Below are 13,983 nucleotides of genomic sequence, written 5' to 3' on the forward strand. Positions count from 1 at the left end.
CTCATCCACAGCGGGATAGAAGCAACTCTTGCAATAACCATGATACACAGTGTCATCTGCAACAATGGGAAAATAAACCCTGAGTACGAGAAGGTACTCAGCTAGACTTACCCGTCATGAACCAGAAATAAAATGACTCCAAGGATTATGCAAGGCTGTATAAGTGGACGTAACTTGACAACATTTTGCGAAAAAGACAATTAACCGTTGTACAATTGTGATTCTTTTATCAAGTTAATTATAACTATCCATTTCTAGATTAGCAACTATCCTATGCCAAACATGTGGTATATTATTTAGAATCATACAATAGTAACCATAGCAGGTATTGTAATTCCATATTCATTTGAACCATCATGTTTCATAATATAGTTGCTACGATGTTGGGACTAGCCAAGTTTCTCACTATCCGGGAGAGACGGCGATTCGAATCGATTTCAACCAGCTGGGAATTTATTCCTAACACAAACCCAGATCTATCAGCCACGATAGTCTTAGGTCACCTTTGGTACAACTCAGGTACACATTTCGCGGGTCCGTACCGCGCCGCACAATCTGGAACACCAGATGCCATGATGCTCAGGCCAAGCCTGCCTTTGGGCTCAGTCTGATTGTTCCCCGGAAGGAGCGCACAACAGAACGGTTCCCGGCCTGAGTTGAATTACTCGGCTTCACGGTCGGAACGAGTTATCCGGCCAGCTAAGTGAGAGGCATGCGTTCAATCTTGTCAGAAGCGCCAACAACGGTACGGTCCTTAATCGACACAGACGGGGATAAATCCACACCCAAGACCTCCATGTCTTGTTGCTTCTCTATCGACTTCCCGTCCGGTCTCAATTTATTTTTACCACATGGTTCTGTTCCACGATAGCAGATATAGCCAACCGTGCTCCGGTATCCACCTATATCTCGCAGGTGACAGGACATCACCCGACTTCTACCGGTCTAAGCATGGCTAAGCATATATTCGATCCTGGACCTATACCGGTTAAAGGGTTAATATCTGGACAAGGAATGTACATGCATCAAGTGGTTTCATTCAACTCTTATACCTAATGCATCAATCATAAATACGTAAGTAAACATTTGTAAATTACTGGGAGACTTATAATGCTCCGGGGCTTGCCTCGCAGAAAGGAAGTAGGGCGGTGGTCAGGGCACTCCGGAAGCTCTTCAGGGTTCTGCTCCACGCCTTCGGGAGCTGGGGCTTGCGGATTCTTCTGCGGGTTCCCTTCGTCTGCTTCTTCGAATTCCAGCAACGTGATCTCTTCCTCCGATCCTAGATGCATGAGTATGATATGAGTATTACGAATGCATAATGTTAACAAGTGCATCGCGTTGTTTGAGTAGGTGCATATCTCTTCTCGATTACTACTTAACTATTTCTACAATGCATCGACTACACCGCAAACAGTAGCTACTTGTTTCACTCATAACTAGAGTTCTACAAATCCAAAAACAGTGATCCTGGACTTTCTAGAAAGCTTATCAAATTCTCTACAACTTTGTTATTAACCATTTTTATAGTCTACATCAGTTTCAACATGTAACTCTTCCCACTCTAGAATCATTCCAGAAACTACTTAACATGCAATATAAAGTAATAACACTTCTACTTCAGGTAATTATTCAAAATTTGACAACCTAGAACCTACCAACAGTTTCAGCATACCAAATACAGTTAAGATGATATAATGGTGAAGCCCAAACTATTTATTAAATTGCCTTTATTATTTTATTTAGATATCTAGGTTAAATAATAAATATATATCAAATGTGCTTAATAAATTCTCAAAATTTTACAGAGTCTTACTAATGCTATCAAAGGACTACTATAAAAATTTCATGTCATTTTACTAAGTAGAACATCCTATACAAAAATGATAAGGAAGCAAGGCTTGAAATAGCATAAATGGAAAATCCTATTGAAAAGTGTCAAGCAACAGATTTCTTATTTTTCCTAACATCCATATGGTACTAGTATCACTTCCAACAAATTTCAGGAATTTTGGACTCATAATTAATTTATAAAAATTCATGCAAGGATTAACTATTTATAAAAGAAAAATCTATAACTATAGATCTACACATGCACTGGTCCTCAAATTTTTACCCAAGCTCACGTATGACAAGAATAGCCTACCACAAAAATTTCATAATTTTTGGAGCACAGGAACTTTAGATATAAAATAAACAAATTTGAATGCATTCAAAAGCACATTTGAAATCCCTATTTAAATCTCCAGAAATTTCTACTGTTGAAGCCAAGACCATATTTTTCCTAAATACTACACTTCCTAAGGAACACAACCATATTTATTTGACAATTTTAGGAGCTACCAAACTAAAGATACAAAAATAACAAAACAAATCAAAAACTGGAATATTTGAACTAGCCTACAACACTGCTGTCGCTGACCGGTGGGACCCGCTGGTCAGGGGACCCCACGCGTCAGTGACACAGAGCCGAGCAGCGGCGCTGCTGGGCACTGCGCGGCTATGGCTCGTCGACGGTGAGCTTCGCCGGCGGTGAGGTCTTCACGACACCAACCACTGAGTAGCGCGCGTCAAACGACTTAGGTGGTGGCGGGTGAGGGTGGGTGGAGCATGCTCGTCGTCGGTGATGGCGGCACGGCGGCGCTGCACGACGCTGTGCCGGCCATCTCCGGCCACGAGAAAGCTAGGCGAGGCGCGCAATGGTACCACGGTGACCTAGTGACTCTATTTCAACAACAAAAGCTCCACATAAAGCTCCGACGACTCTTGACCACGGCGCGGTGGTGCGGGGTTAGAATGCGGCGGCGCGGGTCGTCGCATTCCACGCCGGCGGGATCACTAACGACGGTAACGTCTTGGCACCGGCTAATACACGTCCTGACCCAACGCTAACGCTCAAAATCGAGGGAAAAGCGCCGATGAGCCGAGCTATGGCCAGCTTGCCATGGAGGCGGCCATGGCGACCGTGAACTCCGGTGAGAAAGGAAACGGTGAATTCGTCCTCACCGAAGTGTGACAGCCGCTGAAATCAAGACGAGGGGTGGAGGGAGGTGTGGCGCAGCTATGGGTGAGATGGAGGCGGTGATGGTGCGACGTAGCGCACGCGAGGCGATGGCGGAGGCGGTGCTGTGCTCGGCGGCGTGGCCTGGTTCTGCGGCGAGAGCAAGGGAGGGCGCTGGAGAGGGAGAGAGCTGGCGTGGGCGAGTGGAAATGGAGCGGGCGCACGCTGGCGTGAAGAAGGCGCGCCCAGGCGCGTCGTGGCCTGCGCGGACAGAGCGTTGGCGACGCGCGGCCGTCGTGAACTCCACGCGGCGGCTCTGCTCTAACGCCGGTCGACCACTGTGCCGGCCGATTCAGTTGGTTCAGACGCGAACGGGACGCCTGACAGCGTGTTTTCTCGTTGATTTATCTGCAAATCCATGGCTCCTTCGTGCAAACCTCCTGAATAAATTTCGTAGACTTAAGTACCATCTACAAATGTTGTTCAATGATCTCGTGCTAATTCGCAACCGAAACTGGGAAAAATCATCTCCAAAGTGAGCCCGTCAGTCGGTCAGTGACCCACGACTTAGCCAATTTCGTTAAGTGTTGAAATCAGGATTTTGATGATTCTTGTGAGTCCAATTCAAACATGTTAGAAGCTAAATCAGTCCATGACATAAAAATAAAAGTTGTTCCTTATGTCAAACACTACAACTTTGCTTTAGTGAACTCCTCCATGCAAGGTCCCTAACACCTAGTTCAACTTTAGTCAAACATGTCACTTTGAAATCATGATACACATTCAAACCATGGCTAAATGACCAAACTAGCCCTAGCACTAAATACCAAAGTTGTTCCTAATGATATCCTAAGCATGTTAAAACAATTTGCAAGGTCATTGAAGCATTTCATGTAGTAGTCACTCATATAGCTATTCAGGTCAACACATGAAATATCACTTAAGTGCTTGATCATGAAATGTGGCCTTCATGAACAAGGTTCCTTTTTGTTAACCTAAGTGTAGCTAAGGTGTTTTAGTGACTAGCACTACCCACTTGCATTCATTTGTACATGATCATATGCATATGTTCTAAGAAACACGAGATAACAAGCAATGTTTCATATGTTTCGATCAAATGTTTCAATTGTAAATGATGATTTATGAATGCTTGATGCTCATGCTCATCTTATGCAAGTCAAGTTATGCAAGGCTAACACCCGAGGTGTTACAGCCCCTCCCCCTTATAAAAATCTCGTCCCGAGATTTGTAAGACCTACCATTCTTGAAAAAAGGCGGGATAAACTTCTTGCAGATAATCTTCTCTTTCCCATGTAGCATCTTGTTCACTATGATTGTTCCACACCACCTTATAGAACTTAATAATCTTACTCCTTGTCACTCTCTCCATTTCCTCTAATACTCGAATTGGCTTTTCTTCATAGGTCAAATCCGATTGAAGCGGCACGTTGGTGGGTGCAATAGCTTCTTCCGGTACTCGAAGACATTTCTTTAGCTGAGAAACATGGAACACATCAAAGATTGCACTCATCTCTGGTGGTAGTTGTAGCTTATACGCAACATTTCCCTTTCGTTCCAAAATTTTGTATGGCCCTACATATCTTGGTGAAAGCTTCTTTTTCATCCCAAATCTCTTCACACCTTTCATGGGTGATACTCTTAAGTACACATAGTCACCTACTTCAAAAGTTAGTGGTCTTCTTCTTCTATCGGCATAACTCTTCTGTCTTGATTGAGCTGCCTTCATGTGTTGTTGGATGATACGTACTTGTTCTTCGGCTTCATTGACAAAATCAATACCAAAATATCTCCTTTCATCGGGCTCAATCCAATTCAATGGAGTTCTACACTTTCTGCCATACAAGGCTTCAAATGGAGCCATTTTGATACTTGCTTGATAACTGTTGTTATAGGAGAATTCAGCTAAAGGTAACCATTTCTCCCATGACCCTTTTGAAGATATAACACAAGCTCTAAGTAAATCTTCTAGGATTTGGTTTACTCTCTCTGTCTGCCCTGAAGTTTGCGGATGATAAGCTGAACTCCTGATTAGCTTGGTTCCCAAAGCTTGGTGTAAGTGTTCCCAGAAATGAGCTATGAACTGCGGCCCTCTATCCGAGATTATGGTCCGGGGTACTCCATGCAACTTCACGATCTAGGATACGTATATCTTAGCGTATTTCCCAACTATATACGTCGTGTTCACGGGTATAAAGTGTGCTGACTTGGTAAGACGATCAACAATGACCCAGATTGAGTCATGACCTTGTGGCGTTGTTGGAAGGCCTGTAATAAAGTCCATACTGATCTCTTCCCATTTCCATCCTGGAATAGGCAGTGGCTGAAGTAATCCAGCGGTTTTCATATGGACGGCTTTCACTCTACTGCAGTTATCATACCTTGCAACATAGGCTGCGATCTCTTTCTTCATCTTAGTCCACCAAAAACGGGTTTTCAAATCTTGATACATCTTACTACTACCCGGGTGGATAGACAATTTGGACGAGTGAGCTTCTTCTAAGGTTTGATTCCTTAGCTCACGGTCTTTTGGCACCACTAGTCGGTCCTCAAACCATAATACACCTCTTTCGTCCAATCTAAAATGTTTGGTTTCTTGCTCTAGCATTTTTCTCTTGATGTGACTTATTCCTACATCTGTCTGCTGTAGCTCTATGATTTTGCCCTCAAGCGAACAACTGATTGTGATATTGTGGAGTACGGCAGGATGTACCAAGTTGAATCCATCTTCCAATAGTGCTTCCATAGTGTTGCAATGGGACTTCCAGCTAAGTGCATCAGCTACTACATTTGCTTTACCCGGATGGTAATGCACTTCCAAATTGTAATCCTTAATCAATTCCAACCATCTACGTTGTCTCATGTTCAGTTCTGGCTGGGTAAAGATATACTTGAGGCTTTTGTGGTCAGTACAGATATGACATACATTGCCCAACAAGTAATGTCTCCATATCTTTAATGCATGGACAACGGCTGCTAGTTCCAAATCATGTGTAGGATAGTTGACTTCATGTTTCCTCAATTGCCGAGAGGCATATGCAATTACTCTCCCTTCTTGCATAAGTACACATCCCAAACCTATTCCTGATGCATCACAAAATACATCAAAAGGCTTTTCAATGTCTGGTTGTGCTAGCACAGGTGCTGTAGTCAACAAAGTTCTGAGGGTGTGAAAAGCGGTTTCACATTCTAGTGTCCACTTGTATTTCTCATCCTTCTGGAGTAGTCTGGTCATAGGCTTAGCTATTTTTGAGAAATCTGGAATAAACCGACGATAGTATCCTGCTAACCCTAGAAAACTCCGAACTTCATGAACCGAAGTTGGGGCTTTCCACTCCATGACCTCTTGTACTTTTGATGGGTCTACTGAGATTCCATCTCTCGATAAAATGTGACCTAAGAAAGGTACTTTGCTCATCCAAAATTCACATTTGCTAAACTTGGCATATAGCTTATGCTCCCTCAATCTGGATAGGACAATCCTCAGATGTTCTTCATGATCTGACTCATTTTCTGAATAAATCAGTATGTCATCGATAAACACGACCACGAACTTATCCAGTTCGGGCATGAATACCGAGTTCATTAGGTACATAAAATAGGCTGGGGCATTTGTTAGTCCGAAAGACATAACCAAATACTCGTATAAGCCGTACCTAGTAGAGAAAGCGGTTTTAGGTATATCCTCCGGTCTGATCTTTATTTGATGGTACCCTGATCTCAAGTCAATTTTGGAGAATACCTTTGCTTTCGCTAGTTGATCGAACAAGATGTCAATGCGGGGCAATGGGTATTTGTTCCTGATGGTCACAGCATTGAGTGGTCTGTAATCTACACACATTCTTAGTGACTTATCCTTCTTTTTCACAAACAATGCTGGGCATCCCCACGGAGATGAGCTAGGTTGGATAAGACCTTTGTCCAATAGATCTTGCAATTGAACCTTGAGTTCTGCTAACTCATTGGGTGGCATTCTATAGGGCCTTCTAGATATGGGTGCGGTACCTGGCACTAATTCAATCTTAAATTCCACGTCCCTATCCGGTGGTAGACCTGGTAATTCCTCTGGAAATACATCCGGAAACTCGCAAACCACTGGAATATCACATATGGTGGTAGTTTGGATAGCACAGGCTAAATATTGGGGTTTGAAATCGCGGGAGAGTGGAACTAGAAAAGCATTCCCTCCCGTGGGTTCTCTCAACATAATAGTACGGGTGCTAGTGTCAATAAGAACACCATGATCCATCATCCAATTCATGCCTAAGATTACACTTATCGACAACCCCGGCAATATTATCAAATCTGTTGTGTACTCTCTCCCTTGTATCAAGATGAGTACATTTTTGACTATCTTTTTGGTAGTAACAGTACCCCCTGCTGAACTTATGTTAAAACCCCCTTTACTTACTTCTATTATTTCTTGATCATGTCTAGATGCAAATGCTTGACTCATAAATAAATGAGAAGCTCCCGAGTCAAATAAAACAACTGCGGGATGCTTGTTGACGAGAAACATACCAGCCATGACAACTTCTCCGGCGGGCACTTCCTCCACAGCGGTATAATGCACTTGTCCCTGACATGCCCTGGCATTCACCTGCCTCTGATTGTTCTAATTTGAGTTACTATTCCTCTTAGGGTGGGGGCACTCCTTGGACCAAGCTGCATTTCGCTGGTGAGTTAACCGAGTCATTTCTTCAGTGAGCCTCTCTATCTCGGCGTCGTGCTCCCTCTGAAGCTGACGTCGGTCTTCGCGGGCATGACCAAGAGCACCAGACACACGTCTGAGGCTACCTTCAACTCCATCTAACACTCTCATCACTGCGAACATGGCGCTCATGGCAGGGTTATCGCTGTTCTACCCTTCTGCTGCACCAATCTCCAAAGATCTTCCTCTTGCCTGCTGCCATGAGTCAGTGGAGGGATTACCTCTTGGAAAGACTCCAACCATAGCGGCTGCCAGCTCCTGAGGAAAATGATCCATGATATCCCTCAGGATCCCAAAGGCTGCCCTGCCAGCTGCTTCTTCAGCAGTCCTGCCAGTCGACTCATAACACCAACCTGTCCACTCAGAATCGTCACCTCGGGGACGGACAATGGCCTCCACAGTAACTAAGAGACCTTCTCCCAACCGCTCATTTGCCCAAAAGTAGCAGGGTTCCATTCCATCGGGATAACCTACATAGCTGAGCACTCTCCACAAGAGTGTAGGCATCCCAAACTCTCCAAGGAACGTGTGACGTTGACGGGTACGTGGAGCAAGCTGACGGCTAGGAGCTCTACCTCCGGTGGACTTGCGAGCAGTCTGCTTGGTGCGTGCCATCTGCACCATCAACATGTACCCTTTTGTGAGACAATGCCATAATGGATAAGAGTTACATAACCGAGTAAGAATTTTATAAGGGGAGGAACCATGTAGTTTTGTGAATGGTAATTTAACATGATGCATGCTCGTTCCGTACGTCCTTACAAACTTAGGAAAAATTTGTTTCTAACGGTAGACACGGTGGCATACATACGTTCTCTATATAGATCGTAACTAGTCGAACTACACGTTTCGTTGTTAGTATACCTGCATAAAATTTCATTTCAGCCCTAAACCCAAAATGAAATATGCCGAATGTAATTGTAAATACTTTCATATATGTATCCCCATACATATACTTCCGTATCAATCTACCCAACAATAATTTAAACCCACAATTAAATACGTACCATGTACACATGCAAGCATGCATACATAGCCGTACCAAAGCTAACTCTTCCCGACCGCACGCTCTCATCTTGCGGTCATACACTCATCTTACCTTGGCGTAGAGGCATTTGATCCATACATTACCACTCAAGTGAATGGCATCCATACTATAGCACGCTGTATGGACGACGAAGTAAAAACCCCCATGTTAGTACTTAAATAGCCACCTAATAGTCCTTAATCTGGGCATGAGGAAAGTGATCATTGGCACACTTTAGATTTCAAATACCTATTAATTACTATTAGTTGCTAGAAAAGGATTTTGGAACACAAAAACTTTTGTTTTAAATACACTTGTGACCATTAACGTTGAATCCTGCTCTGATACCAGCTGTCGCAGAACCGACCAATTTATAAGAATACAAGTACAATGGCAATCCGCAAGCGGTCGCACTGTCATACTTGAATCCATATAAACCCGGTAGTCCGTCGAGTACCACGACGGGTCTTGATAAACGATTTACAACAATCAAGATCGTACAGGATTCAACATACATGCCACATATTACATAAAGTTCGCAGATACTTTTCGTCATCAGAGTACGAATAAAAAGTTATTACAAACTGAGTTTGGTAAACAAAGCAGAAGCAAATAAGTTCGAAGATAAAGTTTCCAACATAGTTTGATACAGTGCCAAGCCAGATCACGGTCCACAAAAGCAAGGATAGGAATTACTAAAAAAGCCTGCCCAGGGCTTACTCCTCATCCACAGCGGGATAGAAGCAACTCTTGCAATAACCATGATACACAGTGCCATCTGCAACAATGGGAAAATAAACCCTGAGTACGAGAAGGTACTCAGCTAGACTTACCCATCATGAACCAGAAATAAAATGACTCCAAGGATTATGCAAGGCTGTATAAGTGGACGTAACTTGACAACATTTTGCGAAAAAGGCAATTAACCATTGTACAATTGTGATTCTTTTATCAAGTTAATTATAACTATCCATTTCTAGATTAGCAACTATCCTATGCCAAACATGTGGTATATTATTTAGAATCATACAATAGTAACCATAGCAGGTATTGTAATTCCATATTCATTTGAACCATCATGTTTCATAATATAGTTGCTACGATGTTGGGACTAGCCAAGTTTCTCACTATCCGGGAGAGACGGCGATTCGAATCGATTTCAACCAGCTGGGAATTTATTCCTAACACAAACCCAGATCTATCAGCCACGATAGTCTTAGGTCACCTTTGGTACAACTCAGGTACACATTTCGCGGGTCCGTACCGCGCCGCACAATCTGGAACACCAGATGCCAGGATGCTCAGGCCAAGCCTGCCCTTGGGCTCAGTCTGATTGTTCCCCAGAAGGAGCACACAACAGAACGGTTCCCGGCCTGAGTTGAATTACTCGGCTTCGCGGTCGGAACGAGTTATCCGGCCAGCTAAGTGAGAGGCATGCATTCAATCTTGTCAGAAGCACCAACAACGGTACGGTCCTTAATCGACACAGACGGGGATAAATCCACACCCAAGACCTCCATGTCTTGTTGCTTCTCTATCGACTTCTCGTCCGGTCTCAATTTATTTTTACCACATGGTTCTATTCCACGATAGCAGATATAGCCAACCGTGCTCCGGTATCCACCTATATCTCGCAGGTGACAGGACATCACCCGACTTCTACCGGTCTAAGCATGGCTAAGCATATATTCGATCCTGGACCTATACCGGTTAAAGGGTTAATATCTGGACAAGGAATGTACATGCATCAAGTGGTTTCATTCAACTCTTATACCTAATGCATCAATCATAAATACGTAAGTAAACATTTGTAAATTACTGGGAGACTTATAATGCTCCGGGGCTTGCCTCGTAGAAAGGAAGTAGGGCGGTGGTCAGGGCACTCCGGAAGCTCTTCAGGGTTCTGCTCCACGCCTTCGGGAGCTGGGGCTTGCGGATTCTCCTGCGGGTTCCCTTCCTCTGCTTCTTCGAATTCCAGCAACGTGATCTCTTCCTCCGATCCTAGATGCATGAGTATGATATGAGTATTACGAATGCATAATGTTAACAAGTGCATCGCGTTGTTTGAGTAGGTGCATATCTCTTCTCGATTACTACTTAACTATTTCTACAATGCATCGACTACACCACAAACAGTAGCTACTTGTTTTACTCATAACTGGAGTTCTACAAATCCAAAAATAGTGATCCTAGACTTTCTGGAAAGCTTATCAAATTCTCTACAACTTTGTTATTAACCATTTTTACAGTCTACATCAGTTTCAACATGTAACTCTTCCCACTCTAGAATCAGTCCAGAAACTACTTAACATGCAATATAAAGTAATAACACTTCTACTTCAGGTAATTATTCAAAATTTGACAACCTAGAACCTACCAACAGTTTCAGCATACCAAATACAGTTAAGATGATATAATGGTGAAGCCCAAACTATTTATTAAATTGCCTTTATTATTTTATTTAGATATCTAGGTTAAATAATAAATATATATCAAATGTGCTTAATAAATTCTCAAAATTTTATAGAGTCTTACTAATGCTATCAAAGGACTACTATAAAAATTTCATGTCATTTTACTAAGTAGAACATCCTATACAAAAATGATAAGGAAGCAAGGCTTGAAATAGCATAAATGGAAAATCCTATTGAAAAGTGTCAAGCAACAGATTTCTTATTTTTCCTAACATCCATATGGTACTAGTATCACTTCCAACAAATTTCAGGAATTTTGGACTCATAATTAATTTATAAAAATTCATGCAAGGATTAACTATTTATAAAAGAAAAATCTATAACTATAGATCTACACATGCACTGGTCCTCAAATTTTTACCCAAGCTCACGTATGACAAGAATAGCCTACCACAAAAATTTCATAATTTTTGGAGCACAGGAACTTTAGATATAAAATAAACAAATTTGAATGCATTCAAAAGCACATTTGAAATCCCTATTTAAATCTCTAGAAATTTCTACTGTTGAAGCCAAGAACATATTTTTCCTAAATACTACACTTCCTAAGGAACACAACCATATTTATTTCACAATTTTAGGAGCTACCAAACTAAAGATACAAAAATAACAAAACAAATCAAAAACTGGAATATTTGAACTAGCCTACAACACTGCTGTCGCTGACCGGTGGGACCCGCTGGTCAGGGGACCCCACGTGTCAGTGACACAGAGCGGAGCAGCGGCGCTGCTGGGCACTGCGCGGCTGCGGCTCGTCGACGGTGAGCTTCGCCGGCGGTGAGGTCTTCACGACACCAACCACTGAGTAGCGCGCGTCAAACGACTTAGGTGGTGGCGGGTGAGGGTGGGTGGAGCATGCTCGTCGTCGGTGATGGCGGCACGGTGGCGCTGCTCGATGCTGTGCCGGCCATCTCCGGCCACGGGAAAGCTAGGCGAGGCGCGCAATGGTACCACAGTGACCTAGTGACTCTATTTCAACAACAAAAGCTCCACATAAAGCTCCGACGACTCTTGACCACGGCGCGGTGGTGCGGGGTTAGAATGCGGCGGCGCGGGTCGTCGCGTTCCACGCCGGCGGGATCACTAACGACGGTAACGTCTTGGCACCGGCTAATACACGTCCTGACCCAACGCTAACGCTCAAAATCGAGGGAAAAGCGCCGATGAGCCGAGCTATGGCCAGCTTGCCATGGAGGCGGCCATGGCGACCGTGAACTCCGGTGAGAAAGGAAACGGTGAATTTGCCCTCACCGAAGTGTGACAGCCGCTGAAATCAAGACGAGGGGTGGAGGGAGGTGTGGCGCAGCTATGGGTGAGATGGAGGCGGTGATGGTGCGACGTAGCGCACGCGAGGCGATGGCGGAGGCGGTGCTGTGCTCGGCGGCGTGGCCTGGTTCTGCGGCGAGAGCAAGGGAGGGCGCTGGAGAGGGAGAGAGCTGGCGTGGGCGAGTGGAAATGGAGCGGGCGCACGCTGGCGTGAAGAAGGCGCGCCCAGGCGCGTCGTGGCCTGCGCGGACAGAGCGTTGGCGACGCGCGGCCGTCGTGAACTCCACGCGGCGGCTCTGCTCTAACGCCGGTCGGCCACTGTGCCGGCCGATTCAGTTGGTTCAGACGCGAACGGGACGCCTGACAGCGTGTTTTCTCGTTGATTTATCTGCAAATCCATGGCTCCTTCGTGCAAACCTCCTGAATAAATTTCGTAGACTTAAGTACCATCTACAAATGTTGTTCAATGATCTCGTGCTAATTCGCAACCGAAACTGGGAAAAATCATCTCCAAAGTGAGCCCGTCAGTCGGTCAGTGACCCACGACTTAGCCAATTTCGTTAAGTGTTGAAATCAGGATTTTGATGATTCTTGTGAGTCCAATTCAAACATGTTAGAAGCTAAATCAGTCCATGACATAAAAATAAAAGTTGTTCCTTATGTCAAACACTACAACTTTGCTTTAGTGAACTCCTCCATGCAAGGTCCCTAACACCTAGTTCAACTTTAGTCAAACATGTCACTTTGAAATCATGATACACATTCAAACCATGGCTAAATGACCAAACTAGCCCTAGCACTAAATACCAAAGTTGTTCCTAATGATATCCTAAGCATGTTAAAACAATTTGCAAGGTCATTGAAGCATTTCATGTAGTAGTCACTCATATAGCTATTCAGGTCAACACATGAAATATCACTTAAGTGCTTGATCATGAAATGTGGCCTTCATGAACAAGGTTCCTTTTGTTAACCTAAGTGTAGCTAAGGTGTTTTACTGACTAGCACTACCCACTTGCATTCATTTGTACATGATCATATGCATATGTTCTAAGAAACACGAGATAACAAGCAATGTTTCATATGTTTCGATCAAATGTTTCAATTGTAAATGATGATTTATGAATGCTTGATGCTCATGCTCATGTTATGCAAGTCAAGTTATGCAAGGCTAACACCCGAGGTGTTACAGCCCCTCCCCCTTATAAAAATCTCGTCCCGAGATTTGTAAGACCTACCATTCTTGAAAAAAGGCGGGATAAACTTCTTGCAGATAATCTTCTCTTTCCCATGTAGCATCTTGTTCACTATGATTGTTCCACACCACCTTATAGAACTTAATAATCTTACTCCTTGTCACTCTCTCCATTTCCTCTAATACTCGAATTGGCTTTTCTTCATAGGTCAAATCCGATTGAAGCGGCACGTTGGTGGGTGCAATAGCTTCTTCCGGTACTCGAAGACATTTCTTTAGCTGAGAAACATGGAA

This window comes from Miscanthus floridulus, chromosome 10, assembly GCF_019320115.1.
Source record: "Miscanthus floridulus cultivar M001 chromosome 10, ASM1932011v1, whole genome shotgun sequence".
NCBI lineage: Eukaryota > Viridiplantae > Streptophyta > Magnoliopsida > Poales > Poaceae > Miscanthus > Miscanthus floridulus.